Source organism: Scyliorhinus torazame, unplaced genomic scaffold, assembly GCF_047496885.1.
Source record: "Scyliorhinus torazame isolate Kashiwa2021f unplaced genomic scaffold, sScyTor2.1 scaffold_926, whole genome shotgun sequence".
Taxonomy (NCBI): Eukaryota; Metazoa; Chordata; class Chondrichthyes; order Carcharhiniformes; family Scyliorhinidae; genus Scyliorhinus; species Scyliorhinus torazame.
In genome coordinates, this window is record NW_027308653.1 from 48,965 (window position 1) to 62,632 (window position 13,668).

The window sequence follows — 13,668 nt, forward strand, 5'->3', positions numbered from 1 at the left end:
CTTTGGACTGGGAGGAAACCAGAGCACCCGGAGTAAATCCACACAGACACAGGGACAACATGCAGACTCTGCACAGTGACCCAAGCAGGGAATTGAACCTGGGAGCCTAGAGTTGTGGAGCAACAGTGCTAACCACTGTGCCAGCTGTGCCTTCCACAGTCTCAAATAGGTTAGGTGGATTGGTCATGATCAAAGCGTAGGGTTATGGGGATTGGGGAGGAGTGGGCCTCGGGAGGGTGCTCTTTCAGAGGGTCAGCGCAGACTCGATGGAACGAACGGCCTCCTTCTGCACTGCAGGGATTCCGTGGATTCCTCTGCGGGACATGAGGCTGAGGGGGTCAAAGTGGAAGATCGTTGTGGGGAGGGTGAGATGAGGCTGAGGCTCCCCGGGGAGGGGACACTGATGAACCCCAGGCAGCACTCCCATCCCGCCCCGCTCCGAGCCACTGACAGATTCCACTTCCGCGGATGCTCCAGCCGGCTCGGCGCCTGCGCGTCATTGCAGGTCACGTGCCGTCCGCCGGCTTCCTCCGCTAGGAACCTTTGTCCGCGGGCCTCTTGTGCGGGTGTCGAGTTCCGGGGGGTCCGGACAGACGGGAGGTGCTGCTGGATGTCAGAGAAGTTGGAGTCGAGTTTGGAGCCCCAGTCTGATAGAAGGAAAAATTAGTAAGAACCTGGGAACGGGAGAAGAACAGGTATGGCAACAATAGATCTTGTGCAGAATGTAGACTTAGTGTATGTATGTATGTAATAGTGTGTTACATAAACTGTGATTGTATATCCGCAATAGACTGTGTATCTACTAATGCCCCTGGGGTAGTGTGCACAGCTAACAGTGTGCCTGATAGTGTGTACACATATTATGTGACTTATACCTGGAATAGAACATAGATCTAATAATTTGCTAGTATAGCATATGACGAAGAGTGCTCCAGTATATCCAGGATGTAGTATATATGTAAGTGTTCCAGAATAGTATGCCAATATGCCTGAGACAGAGTGTATATAAAATAGTGTGCCACACAGAGAACATCTTGGATGACTGGAGGCAAGGAGTAATTATCGAGTTTTCAAAGAAAGAGCACCTCAATGGCTGCAACAACTAGGTGCCGCAGCACTGCTGTTAGTACCTGGCAAAGTCTCCAGCATGCTGCTCCTCAACAGAGTGAAAGCAGAAGTACACCGTGCCCTTTGTGAAGAACAGGCAGGTTTCTGGGGTAGCAGATCATGCTGTGAGCAGATCTTTATGTTCAGCATCATCATAGAGCACAGCCTAATGTATCAGGAGCCACTTGTTATCAGCTTAATTGATTTCAAGAGGTTTCCAATAGTGTCCATTGGCAGTACATCGCTAGATAGAATTGCATCCCATTGCACCATATTAACATCATCAGTGCATTATCCAACATGGGTATGACATATTCCTGCAACATCATCACAGCAGTCCAGCTATGCTGCATACTCTCCTCACTCCTCTTCCTCTTGGTTATTGATTTCATCATGGGGAAGACAATAGTGGGTGTAAACTTGGGTATCCTGTGGCAACACTACTGGTTGACTGACCTGGATTATGCAGAAGGCATCACCTTGCTGGTCAAAGAATCACGCAAGCTCCAAGACATGGCCACTATTCATGAGAGTAGTGGCACCAAGGTTGGGCTATGCATCAACTGCCCAAAGACCAAGGCAATGAAGACTGGAGAGCAGCAAGGCTGTCCCATCAATATCGGGCAATAGAACATCAAGGATGTTGACTATTTCCCCTGCTTAAGAGGCAACACCAGCAGGGAGGGTGATTTGAAGATCGATGTCCGTGCAAGAATTGGCAAAGCACCATTGGTTGGCTCCACGTTGTCTGGCATCCAACACCATCAACATAACCACAAAGCTGCAATTCTACACGATCGTAGTAGTTCCAACTGTAACCTGTGCCAGGGAGAGAACAGCAAAGGTGTATGTAAATTGGGCATCTTCCACCAGCGCTTCCTATGCAAGGTCCTGGGCATCACATGGATTGGGATGTTTTAGGAGGACCTTTGAGAGTGGGACACTACCTGCGATGAACTGGGGTTGGTGGCAGTGTCTTGCTGTCCATTATCTCACATGGAACCGGAATAACTAAATCTAAGTATGAATAATTATAGGGTAAACGTTAATAGTGTAGCATTTTATCCCGGGGTAGAGTGTCAGTGGTGGATCAGTGGTAACACTCTCACCTTGGATGATTGCCGGTTAAGTCCCACACCAGCTACTTGAGCACATCCCAGTGCAGTAATGAGAAGTTGCTGCAATAGTGGAATGTTGTCTTTTGGATGATGTTAAACTGTGACCCCATCTGCCCTTTTAGATGTAAAAGATCCTGTGACACTGTTAAGAGCAGGTATCCCTAGCTAATATTTATACTTCAAACAGTATTACTAAAGCAAATTATCTGATGATTACTGTTTGTAGGAGCTTGCATTGTGCAAATTGACTGCCACTTTTCCTACATTAGCATAGTGACTGTGCTTTGTAAGTACCTGATATGGTTGTAAAGCCCTTTGTGACATACCTGTGGTAGTGAAAGATGTAAATCCTTCTTTCTTTCCTCTAGCAATGTGCCAGCATATCTAATATAGTGTATAACTGCTGGTATGGCATCATACCCTGGACAGAGTGCACAGCTGTTGGGTATTTAAAAAATATATATTTTTCTCCTTTTTCACATTTTCTCCCAAATTTACACCCACCAACAATAAACAATAATCAGTAACAAATGTAATGTCAATCCCCATATCAATAACAATAATCCCATCCTCCCATCAAACCCACTACAGCATCCCGCATGTTAACATAAACAAATAACAAAAAGGAATCAGGAATCACCCATAGTCACCATTAACACATACAGTCAGTCCCCCAACTATGTTCGATGTAATCCCATGTAGTCCCCCAACTATGTTCGATGTAATCCCAATTCTCAAAAGTGTATAATAGATAATGCCCATGAATTGTAGAACCCCTCCATCCTCCCCTCAGTTCACATTTGACCGTCTCAAGAGTCAAGAATTCCAGCAGGTCCTCCCGCCACGCCAGGGCACAGGGTGGAGAGGTTGCTCTCCATCCCAACAGGATCTGTCTTCGGGCGATCAACAAGGCGAAGGTTACAACATCTGACTCCGCACCTGTTTCCAACAGGTCCGACATCCCGAAAATCGGGGGCTGTTTAGCACAGGGCTAAATCGCTGGCTTTGAAAGCAGGCCAGCAGCACGGTTCAATTCCCGTAACAGCCTCCCCGAACAGGTGCCGGAATGTGGCGACTAGGGGCTTTTCACAGTAACTTCATTGAAGCCTACTTGTGACAATAAGCGATTTTCATTTCATTTCATTTCATATGGCCTCCCGAGGGCCCGGGTCCAGTTTCATGTTTACCACTTTAGAGATGACCCCCACCGCCGCAACGCTCACACACATCTTCTACCCCCTCAAAGAGCCGGCTCATCCTCGCCCTTGTGAGGTGCGCTCTATATACCACCTTCAACTGTGCCTCTGTGGAGCCTCAATATTGTTCCTGTCTTGTGGGGTCTAAAATTCCATGTGGTACTCGAACTGTGGTCTGACCAAGTTTTTCTTGATTTATCTTGACAATTCAACTTTATGTTTCATACTTCTTGCATAGTTCTATCTCCTATTTGTGGAACTAATACAAATGACACTGCGTCAAATTTTGCCCCATAAATTGATACATTAGCGAAGATCCAGGTATTTTGCTATACTTGCGTTTATTGTGTTTGCTAGTTGCTTTCTAGTGAAGTAGCTGTGGATCTTCATTGAAAATGCCTGTCAAGACTGTTAAAACCATCTGCATTTACTCTACAGCCTAGAAAACCTTCCCTCTTTGGTAAGGGTTCAGTAACTTCTCAGAAATGTACAGCTGAAGTCAGTCTTTTGAGCATAGTGGAACGAGGACAGAGACATTGGAAGACCAGGAAATAGATTTTGGAAATTGATATAGGTGACTATTGGGACATAATGGAGCCTGCTAATGGGAGTATAGTGCTTTGGATGTTCAGGATGTGGGTGGGAGCATTCTGAATGAATCATAATTCAAGAGGGTAGAAAAGGGGAAGCCAGCAGGAGAATTATTAAGTGGGTTGAGCCTTGAAGTGATAAAAGCAATTACTAGATAAGGGATAGTAGCATCCCATCACTTTAAGGGAAGTGCGTCATATAATCCACCTTAGTTTCACTTCAGCCTGGTGCAGAACACAGCACACACAGTGCTGCTGCTGATGTCCTCAAGCTTTCCTTCCATGTTATATATGTTCACAAGTGCCGAGAAGGAGACACAAGAATAATAAATGAACTCACACCATGTTCGCACAATCCCTTATGAGTAATTGGTGCCTTTAGATCATTATAACACACCTGACACATAAATTAGCAGCTATGAGGAAAGTGGTGTGCCACTTTGAAGGTAGGAAAAAAAAGAGTGCTTTGGTCTTATAGGGTTGATGAGGATGAATGGATCAGGAGAACCAGTACACTGACTGGGAGGAATGAGGGGTTTCAGCAGTGACGCAAGAGGATTTTGTAGGTGGTAAAATACCAGGTGGCCAAGGTGAGATGGGGAGAGTGTTGGGAGGTGGAGAAGGGGCTAGGAATGACATTAAAAGAGCAAGGCAAGATATGGAATTGGAAAATAGGCAGGTTTGAGTGCCTGGGTATGAGGTAGCAACCATTTGTTGTACTGAGCAGAGTGTTGTGAACCTTTGGAATTGTCCACCCCAGATACCCAGTCATTGAGTATATTCAAGACCGGGTTGCTATGGGGACAGTGAGGGAAGGTGGAGTTCAGGTAAAAGGTCAGCCATGATCATGTTGAAAGGTGAAGCTGGCTCAAAGGGCCAAGTGGCCAGCTCCTTCTATTTCTTCTGTTCTATCTCCAAGAAGAACCTACTGGGGACTGCAAAAAGATTAATCTCAAGGAATTAATTTGGAGCCTGTCAAGCCAGCTTGCTGCAGATAAAGTAACACAAGATTTCAAAGTTCAGGAAGATGTCGAGGGGGCAGAATAAAAGCCAGAAATATTGGGAAGATATTCTGGGCTGACTTGTGGGCAGTGGAATGAGCGGGAATTGAAATAGGTCAGCATCTGATTGATGGGAAGTTGGGACTGTCTGGTTTTTGAGGACAAAGAGTGGATATATATTTTATAAAAACATCTCTTGATTTTCAAGCAGTTCTGGCAGAGCTGCTCTTATTTCCAGTAAATTTGTTTCTGTTATCCTTTCTCTTTAGCAAAGCTTCAATTTAATCTTTTTTCACTTCTTTATTTGTTCCAGTTTTTAATCATCTTCTCCCCTTTCATTTCTGTTTTATATGTGACAGTTGTTTCAGTGAACACTTCAGTTTTTATGCTGTCTCGCTCTCTGCTGTAGTCTTTCCTCCTGCAATATTTAACAAAATAAAAGCTTCTTGGTGTACGCAGCCAAATAATACTGGGAAACCACCTTCTTGAATAGCTGCTGACGGTTAGCCTCTTAATTCTTAGAGCACCATTGTGGAATCAGACACACACACTCCCTCTGTAGTCTTTTTATAAAATGAAAAATATTTGACTTTGCAATGTTTGGAAATATGCAACCTTTTAATCAGGATCAATCCTGCATTGATCTCCACAGGAGAGTTGCAAGTGCAGCTATGCCTTTCTTTCTTTGCCCATGTTCTTCTAATTTCTCTTTGGGTAAGGGTCTGCCGGTACCTCACCCAGATGGTCATTCTTTATGTGTTAAACTTACAGCGAGTGTACTGAACCATAACAGGTATCACAGCCTAGCCCATTTCAGAAACCACAAATCGCCAGATTAGCACCTAAGTTTGTGTTGTGTGCAATCATTGAGCTCCCATTCATTTTATTTGCATTAAACCCCATGCTGCTGAAAGTCTCCTGCTGAATAATCTCTGGACTGTCACCTGTGCCACGAGCAAATCGGAGTAAGGTAAATAAGATTAGAGAATTAAATGTATGGTTCAAATATTGGTGTAAAAGAAATGGGTTTCAATTTTTGGGGCACTGTTGTGAAAAGTGGGAGCTATACCATTAGGATGACCTATATCTGAACCTGCTAGAAACTATGTTCTGCTGGGTATAATAAATAGGGTGGTAGCGAGGGCTTTATGTTAAATAGTAGGAGTGAGTGATAAGGTGAGGAAAAATGTGATAAATTAAAGAGAGAGGATAAGGAAACAGCTCAGGCAGCAGTAAGGGAATTTATAATGTTTGTGGCAAAAAGATTGATAGATTGATATTTATTGTCACGTACCGAAGTACAGTGAAAAGTATTTTCTGCAGCGAAGGGAACGTTCATAATGGACACAAGAATAATCGACAGAGTACATTGACAATGGTACATCAACAAATAGTGATTGGTTACAGTGCGAAACAAGGGCCAAGCAAGAGCAGCGTAGGGCTTCGTGAATAGTGTTCTTACAGGGAACAGATCAGTCCAAGGGAGAGTCGTTGAGGAGACAACTTAAAAGTGTGTGTGAGTGGAGGTTGGGAAAATAATAAAAAGATAGAATTAAATTCACTCTTATCTGAATGCATACATCATTCATTACAAGGTAGATGAATTGACAACACAATTGGAAGTAAACAGGTTTGATCTAATTGCCATTACAAAGATGTGGCTGCAGGGTGACACAGGGTGAGTCAATGTTCAACGGTATTCAACATTTAAGAAGGGTAAGCAAAAAGGAAAGTGAGGGGGTGGAGGGGTAGCACTGTTTTAAAAAACGATGAGAGCATTTTATTAGTGAGGCAAGATCTTGGATAGGACGATCAAGATGTAGAATCAGTTTGGGTGAGGTTAAAAAACAGCAAGGGCAGCAAACATTGTTCGTTGTTATTTCTCGGCTACCGCACTGTAGGGCACGGTATCAATCAGAAATTAGGCATGCATGTAACAAAGATATAACAGTAATCATGGGGAACATAATTTACATATAAACAGGACAAACCTAATTAGGAATAATGCTGTGGGTGAAGAATTCCTCAGGTGTATGCATGATGGTTTTCTGGAACAGTATGTTAGGAACTAACTAGATCAGTGTTTTTCAAACCTTTTTTCCTGGGACCCACTGTTGCCAACCGGCAGATCTTCGCGACGCGTCACGTTTGCTTACCTCTAATGCGAAAGGGGAGCTTGCTTGGTCCTCACAAACTCATTTGAATCAGGTTCAAAGGAGGAGAGGGCAATGCGCATATCAGGTGCAGACTTCAGCCAGTTCCTTTGTGCCACCTTCAACCAATAATAATAATCTAATCTTTATTAGTGTCACAAGTAGGCTTACATTAACACTGCAATGAAGTTACTGTGAAAATCTCATAGTCGCCACACTCGGGCGCTTATTCGGGTACACTGAGGGAGAATTCAGAATGTCCAATTAACCTAACAAGCATGTCTTTAGGGACTTGTGGAGGAAACCGGAGCACCTGGAGGAAACCCACGCGGACATGGGGAGAACGTGCAGACTCTGCACAGACAGTGACCCAAGCCGGGAATTAAACACAGGTCCCTGGTGCCGTGAAGCAGAATACTGACAGCCTTGTGGACTTTTCACACGTTTTTAACGTGGTATCACAGGTCAGGTACAGCAACGTTATGTTGTAATTTGGAGTCAGCTGTAAGTTAATAACGGACTCTGGGGTCTCAACCGCAAAAGGGATTTTTCACCCACCCCTTCTCTTTTGGCAGTTGGAGAATCCAGTTCCTGGAGCAGGCCACAGATTGCAGGGTTGCTGGGAGAGGTGAGTGCATATTTAAAAGTGCTTGTTTGCAGGTTGAGTGGCAGTTGGAGAATCCAGTTCCTGGAGCAGGCCACAGATTGCAGGGTTGCTGGGAGAGGTGAGTGCATATTTAAAAGTGCTTGTTTGCAGGTCGAGTGGCAGTTGGAGAGTCCACTTCCTGGAGCAGGCCTATTGGCTCATTGGAAATCAGGCAGGGCACAAAAGGTGTGGCAGGAGTGTCTTTAGTCACGGAGTGCTGATTGGAACAGAGTGCATCTGAGTTTAGGTGAGTGACTGAGTGCTGATTGGAACAGAGTGCATCTGAGTTTAGGTGAGTGACTGAGTTCGGGTGAGTGGCGAGAGAGGGCTCTGTTTTTGTTGGTGTTCGGGTTTATCCTTGAGGTTCTATTAAAAAAAAATTATTTAAATTAATTAACTAGTTGAATATGGCTGGACAGGTGATGTGCTGTTGCTGTGTGATGATGGAACTGGTGGATCCCATTGAGACCGTCAGTGACCACATCTGCAGCAAGTGTTGGCTGCTCGAGGAACTTCGGCTCAGAATTGATGAGCTGGAGACCGAGCTGCACAAGCTGCGGCACATCAGGGAGGGGGAGAATTACCTGGATGCTTTGTTTCAGGAGGCAGTCACACCCGGTAGAATAAGTACTGATAATTCGGACAGTGGTCGGGGACAGAGTGGTGTGACTGCAACGGAGGCAGGTAGGGGGATCCTGAGTTTAGGAGTTGAGGAGCCTCAGCCCTTGACCTTGTCCAACAGGTATGAGGTACTTGCTCCCTGTGTGGATGAGGAAGAGGGCTGTAGGGAGGATGCGTTGACTAACCTCTGCACTGTGGTACAGGAAGCCATTCTAGAGGGGGGAGCAAAAAGACAAGTGGTAGTTGTAGGGGATTCTATAATTAGGGGGAGTGATGGCATCCTTTGTAAGCCAGATCGTGAGTCCCGCATGGTATGTTGCCTGCCCGGTGCCAGGGTGAGGGACATCTCTGATCGGCTTGAAAGGATTTTGGAGAGGGAGGGGGAGGATCCAGTTGTTGTGGTCCACGTTGGGACTAACAACATGGGTAAGACTAGGAAAGAGGACCTGTTTGGGGATTATCAAACACTAGGGACTAAATTAAAGAACAGGTCCTCCAGGGTTATAATCTCTGGATTACTACCCGAGCCACGTGCCAATTGGCATAGGGTTGAGAAAATTAGGGAAGTTAACACGTGGCTAAAGGAGTGCTGCGGGAAAGAGGGATTCCATTTCATGGGGCATTGGCATCAGTACTGGGGCAGGAGGGACCTGTACCGTTGGGACGGTCTTCACCTGAACCATTCTGGGACCAGTGTTCTAGCGAATAGGATAAATAGGTTGGTCACAAGGACTTTAAACTAGCAAGTTGGGGGGAAGGGAAGGGTAAAGCTATGGACAGTATAATGGTTAATGGAGAGCAAGGCAGGTTACGTGACAGGTTATTATGTAGAGATATGGGTTCAAAGACAAGGAAAATTAGGAGAAAGGGTAAGATGAAAAATAATTTGCGAAAAGTTACTGATCAAGGTGTTAGGATTCATAACAAAGACATAAAAAACAGCGTAAGTGTACTTTACCTGAATGCTCGTAGTATATGGAATAAGGTGAATGAGTTGATGGCGCAAATCATCGTGAATGACTATGATTTAGTGGCCATTACGGAAACATGGTTAAAGGATGGTCACGACTGGGAGTTAAATATCCAAGGGTATCAAACTATACGAAAGGATAGAATGGATGGTAAGGGCGGTGGTGTAGCTTTGTTGTTTAAGGATGGCATCCGGGCAATAGTAAGAGATGATATTGGTGCTATGGAGGACAAGGTTGAATCAATTTGGGTGGAAATCAGGAATAGTAAGGCAAAAAGGTCACTGATAGGAGTAGTCTATAGGCCACCAAATAGTAACAGGATGGTAGGGCAGGCAATAAGCAAAGAAATAACGGATGCATGTAGAAATGGTACAGCGGTTATCATGGGGGATTTTAATCTACATGTCGATTGGTTTAACCAGGTTGGTAAAGACAGCCTTGAGGAGGAGTTTATAGAATGTGTCCGGGATAATTTCCTGGAACAGTATGTAATGGAACCTACAAGGGAACAAGCGGTCCTAGATCTGGTCCTGTGTAATGAGGCAGGATTGATTAATGATCTCATAGTTCGGGATCCTCTTGGAAGGAGTGACCACAATATGGTGGAATTTAAAATACAGTTGGAGGATGACAAGGTAAAATCAAACACTAGTGTTTTGTGCTTAAACAAAGGCGATTGCAATGGGATGAGAGAAGAACTAGCTAAGATAGACTGGGAACAAAGACTTCATGGTGAAGCAGTTGAGGAACAGTGGAGAACCTTCCGAGCGATCGTTCACAGTGTTCAGAAAAGGTTCATACCGACAAAAATGAAAGACGGTAGAAAGGGGAAAAATCGACCGTGGATATCTAAGGAGGTGAGGGAGAGTATCAAATTGAAGGAAAAAACATACAAAGTTGCAAAGATTAGTGGGAGACTAGAGGACTGGGAAGTCTTTAGGGGACAACAGAAAGCCACTAAAAAAGCTATAAAGAAGAGTAAGGTAGACTATGAAAGTAAACTGTCTCAGAACATAAAAGCAGATAGTAAAAGCTTCTACAAATATATAAGACAAAAAAGAGTGGCTAAGGTAAATATTGGTCCTTTGGAAGATGAGAAGGGAGATTTAATAATAGGAGACGGGGAAATGGCTGAGGAGCTGAACAGGTTTTTTGGGTCAGTCTTCACAGTGGAAGACACAAATAACATGCCAATGACTGATGGAAATAAAGATATGATAGGTGAGGACCTTGAGATGATTGTAATCACTAAGGAGGCAGTATTGGGCAAGCTAATGTGGCTAAAGGGAGACAAGTCTCCTGGCCCTGATGGGATGCATCCCAGAGTGTTAAAAGAGATGGCTAGGGAAATTGTAAATGCACTAGTGATAATTTATCAAAATTCCCTAGACTCTGGGGTGGTCCCAGAGGATTGGAAAGTAGCAAACGCGACACCACTGTTTAAAAAAGGAGGTCGGCAGAAAGCGGGTAATTATAGGCCGGTAAGCTTAACTTCGGTTCGAGGGAAAATGCTGGAATCTATCATTTAAGGAGGAAATAGCGGGGCACCTGGAGGGAAATTGTCCCATTGGGCAGGCGCAGCATGGGTTCACAAAGGGTAGGTCGTGTCTGACTAATTTGGTAGAATTTTTTGAGGACATTACCAGTGCAGTAGATAACGGGGAGCCAATGGATGTGGTATATCTGGATTTCCAGAAAGCTTTTGACAAGGTGCCACACAAAAGGTTGCTGCATAAACTAAAGATGCATGGGTAGAAGATTGGTTAACTAACAGAAAGCAGAGAGTGGGGATAAATGGGTGTTTCTCTGGTTGGCAACCTGTAACTAGTGGGATCCCTCAAGGACCAGTATTGGGCCCGCAGTTGTTCACAATTTACATAGATGATTTGGAGTTGGGGACCAAGTGCAATGTGTCAAAGTTTGCAGACGACACTAAGATGAGTGGTAAAGCAAAAAGTGCAGAGGATACCGGAAGTCTGCAGAAGGATTTGGATAGGTTAGGTGAATGGGCTAGGGTCTGGCAGATGGAATTCAATGTTGCCAAGTGTGAGGCTATCCATTTTGGGAGGAATAACAGCAGAATGGATTATTATTTAAACGGTAAGATGTTAAAACATGCTGCTGTGCAGAGGGATCTGGGTGTGCTGGTACACGAGTCGCAAAAAGTTGGTGTGCAGGTGCAACAGGTGATTAAGAAGGCTAATCGAGTTTTGTCTTTCATTGCTAGAGGGATGGAGTTCAAGACTAGTGAGGTTATGCTGCAATTATATAGGGTGTTGGTGAGGCCACATCTGGAGTATTGTGTTCAGTTTTGGTCTCCTTACCCGAGAAAGGACATATTGGCACTGGAGGGAGTGCAGAGGAGATTCACTAGGTTGATCCCAGAGTTGAGGGGATTAGATTATGATGAGAGGTTGAGTAGACTGGGACTGTACTCATTGGAGTTTAGAAGGATGCGGGGGGGATCTTATTGAAACATATAAAATTATGAAGGGAATAGATAGGATAGATGCGGGCAGGTTGTTTCCACTGGTCGGGGAAAGCAGAACTAGGGGGCATAGTCTCAAAATAAGGGGGAGTAGATTTAAGACCGAGTTTAGGAGGAACTTCTTCACCCAAAGGGTTGTGAATCTCTGGAATTCCTTGCCCAGTGAAGCAGTTGAGGCTCCTTCTTTAAACGTTTTTAAGAAAAAGATAGATGCCTTTCTAAAGAATAAAGGGATTCGGGAATATGGTGTACGGGCCGGAGAGTGGAGCTGAGTCCACAAAGATCAGCCATGATCTCATTAAATGGCGGAGCAGGCTCGAGGGGTGGCCTACTCCTGTTCCTAGTTCTTGTGTTCTTTCAAAATCTGTAACTTCTTCTCTATCTGCCAGTATTTCCCTGCATACAACACACATGGGCTTTGCATCCTTAATTGCATTGACACAATTTACTAAACCATACTTCAAGAAATCATCTATATACTGCTTTGTTGCAACGTAAAATTTCTTCTTTGTAGGCTATTAACCAGAGGTCCTGGAGTCTGTACAGAGCACTGCTCTGCCCTGCCCTGGACTCGCCTGAGCAGATTTCTCCAGCAGATGTGTGCAATCCTTTTTAAAAAATAAATGTAGAGTACCCAATTATTTTTTGCCAATTAAGGGGCAATTTAGTCTGGCCAATCCACCTAACCTGCACATCTTTGGGTTTTAGGGATGAAATCCACACAGACACGGGAAGAATGTGCAAAGATATGTGCGATGCTGTCCAGTAGGTACACTGCCCATTTGAGTCTCTGGCCATGTCTTTCTTGTTAGAAAACAATCCATCTTCGGGACTTCCGGTGACGGCGGGCGGGAGGCGGCCGCACAATGGAGAGCCCCCGCTCGGAAACGGCAATTTTGGGGCTTTAAGCCCGGTCCCAGGGTCCGCGGAGGCGGCAGAAGACGGGAGAAGGCACGGAGGAGGCACTGAGAAGACCCAGGAGGAAAAAAAGAACAAAGAAAAATGTCGAGGGTGAGCAGAAAAACGGCCGAAAAAAAAACAGCTGGCGGTCCGTCGGGGAGTGGAAAGGTCACTGCGGGGTCACCAGGAAAAATGGAGGCTGGAGCACCAGGGAAGGCCGCACTGCTTACGGCTGAAGAAATAACCAAGGTGATGGCTGCGGAATTTGAAAAGCAGTTGGCGCAGATTGCGAAATGCATGGAGACGGTGAGGAAGGAGATGAGGGAGGCTTTGAGTGTGCTGGTGGAGGAGGCGGTTTCCCCGGTTAGGACGGAGGTGGCGAGCGCAGTGGGGGAGGTGCGAGAGCAAGGGGAGGTGCTGAAGGAAGTGAAGGAGACGTTATTGCAGCACGGTGATCAACTTGCCTCGATGGGGAAAGAGATGCGGAAGGTGATGGATACTTACAAGGATCTGCGAGGAAAAATGGAAGACCTGGAAAATAGATCCAGGCGACAGAACTTGAGGATTGTGGGGCTGACCGAAGCCGACTGAGTATTTTGCCGCGATGCTGGCAAAACTACTGGGGGAGGGGGAGGACCCCTCCCGATATGAACTGGATCGGGCTCATCGGTCGTGGAGGCCTGTACCAAAGGCGAGTGAGCCGCCAAGGGCAGTGACTCTGTGCTTCTGTAGGTACAGGGTGAAGGAGAAGGTCCTGAGCTGGGCCAAGCAGAAGCAGGTGGTGCAGTGGGCTGGAGCTGGTATACGTGTATACCAGGACTTTACGGTGGAGCTGGCAAGGAGGCGGGCTGCCTTCAACCGGGTGAAGAGGGCACTG

The 13,668-nt window shown here is 45.4% G+C and overlaps 1 long non-coding RNA gene across 1 annotated transcript in view; it reads left to right on the top strand.

Moving 5' to 3' along the window:
* Window positions 1–553: 553 nt before the first annotated feature.
* LOC140406846 (uncharacterized) overlaps window positions 554–13,668 on the top strand; it is a 31,498-nt gene continuing 18,383 nt past the window's right edge. The window contains exons 1-2 of the long non-coding RNA XR_011939340.1: window positions 554–695; window positions 7,741–7,793. This is a non-coding gene — a long non-coding RNA (uncharacterized lncRNA). The remainder of the gene's footprint in view (window positions 696–7,740; window positions 7,794–13,668) is intronic.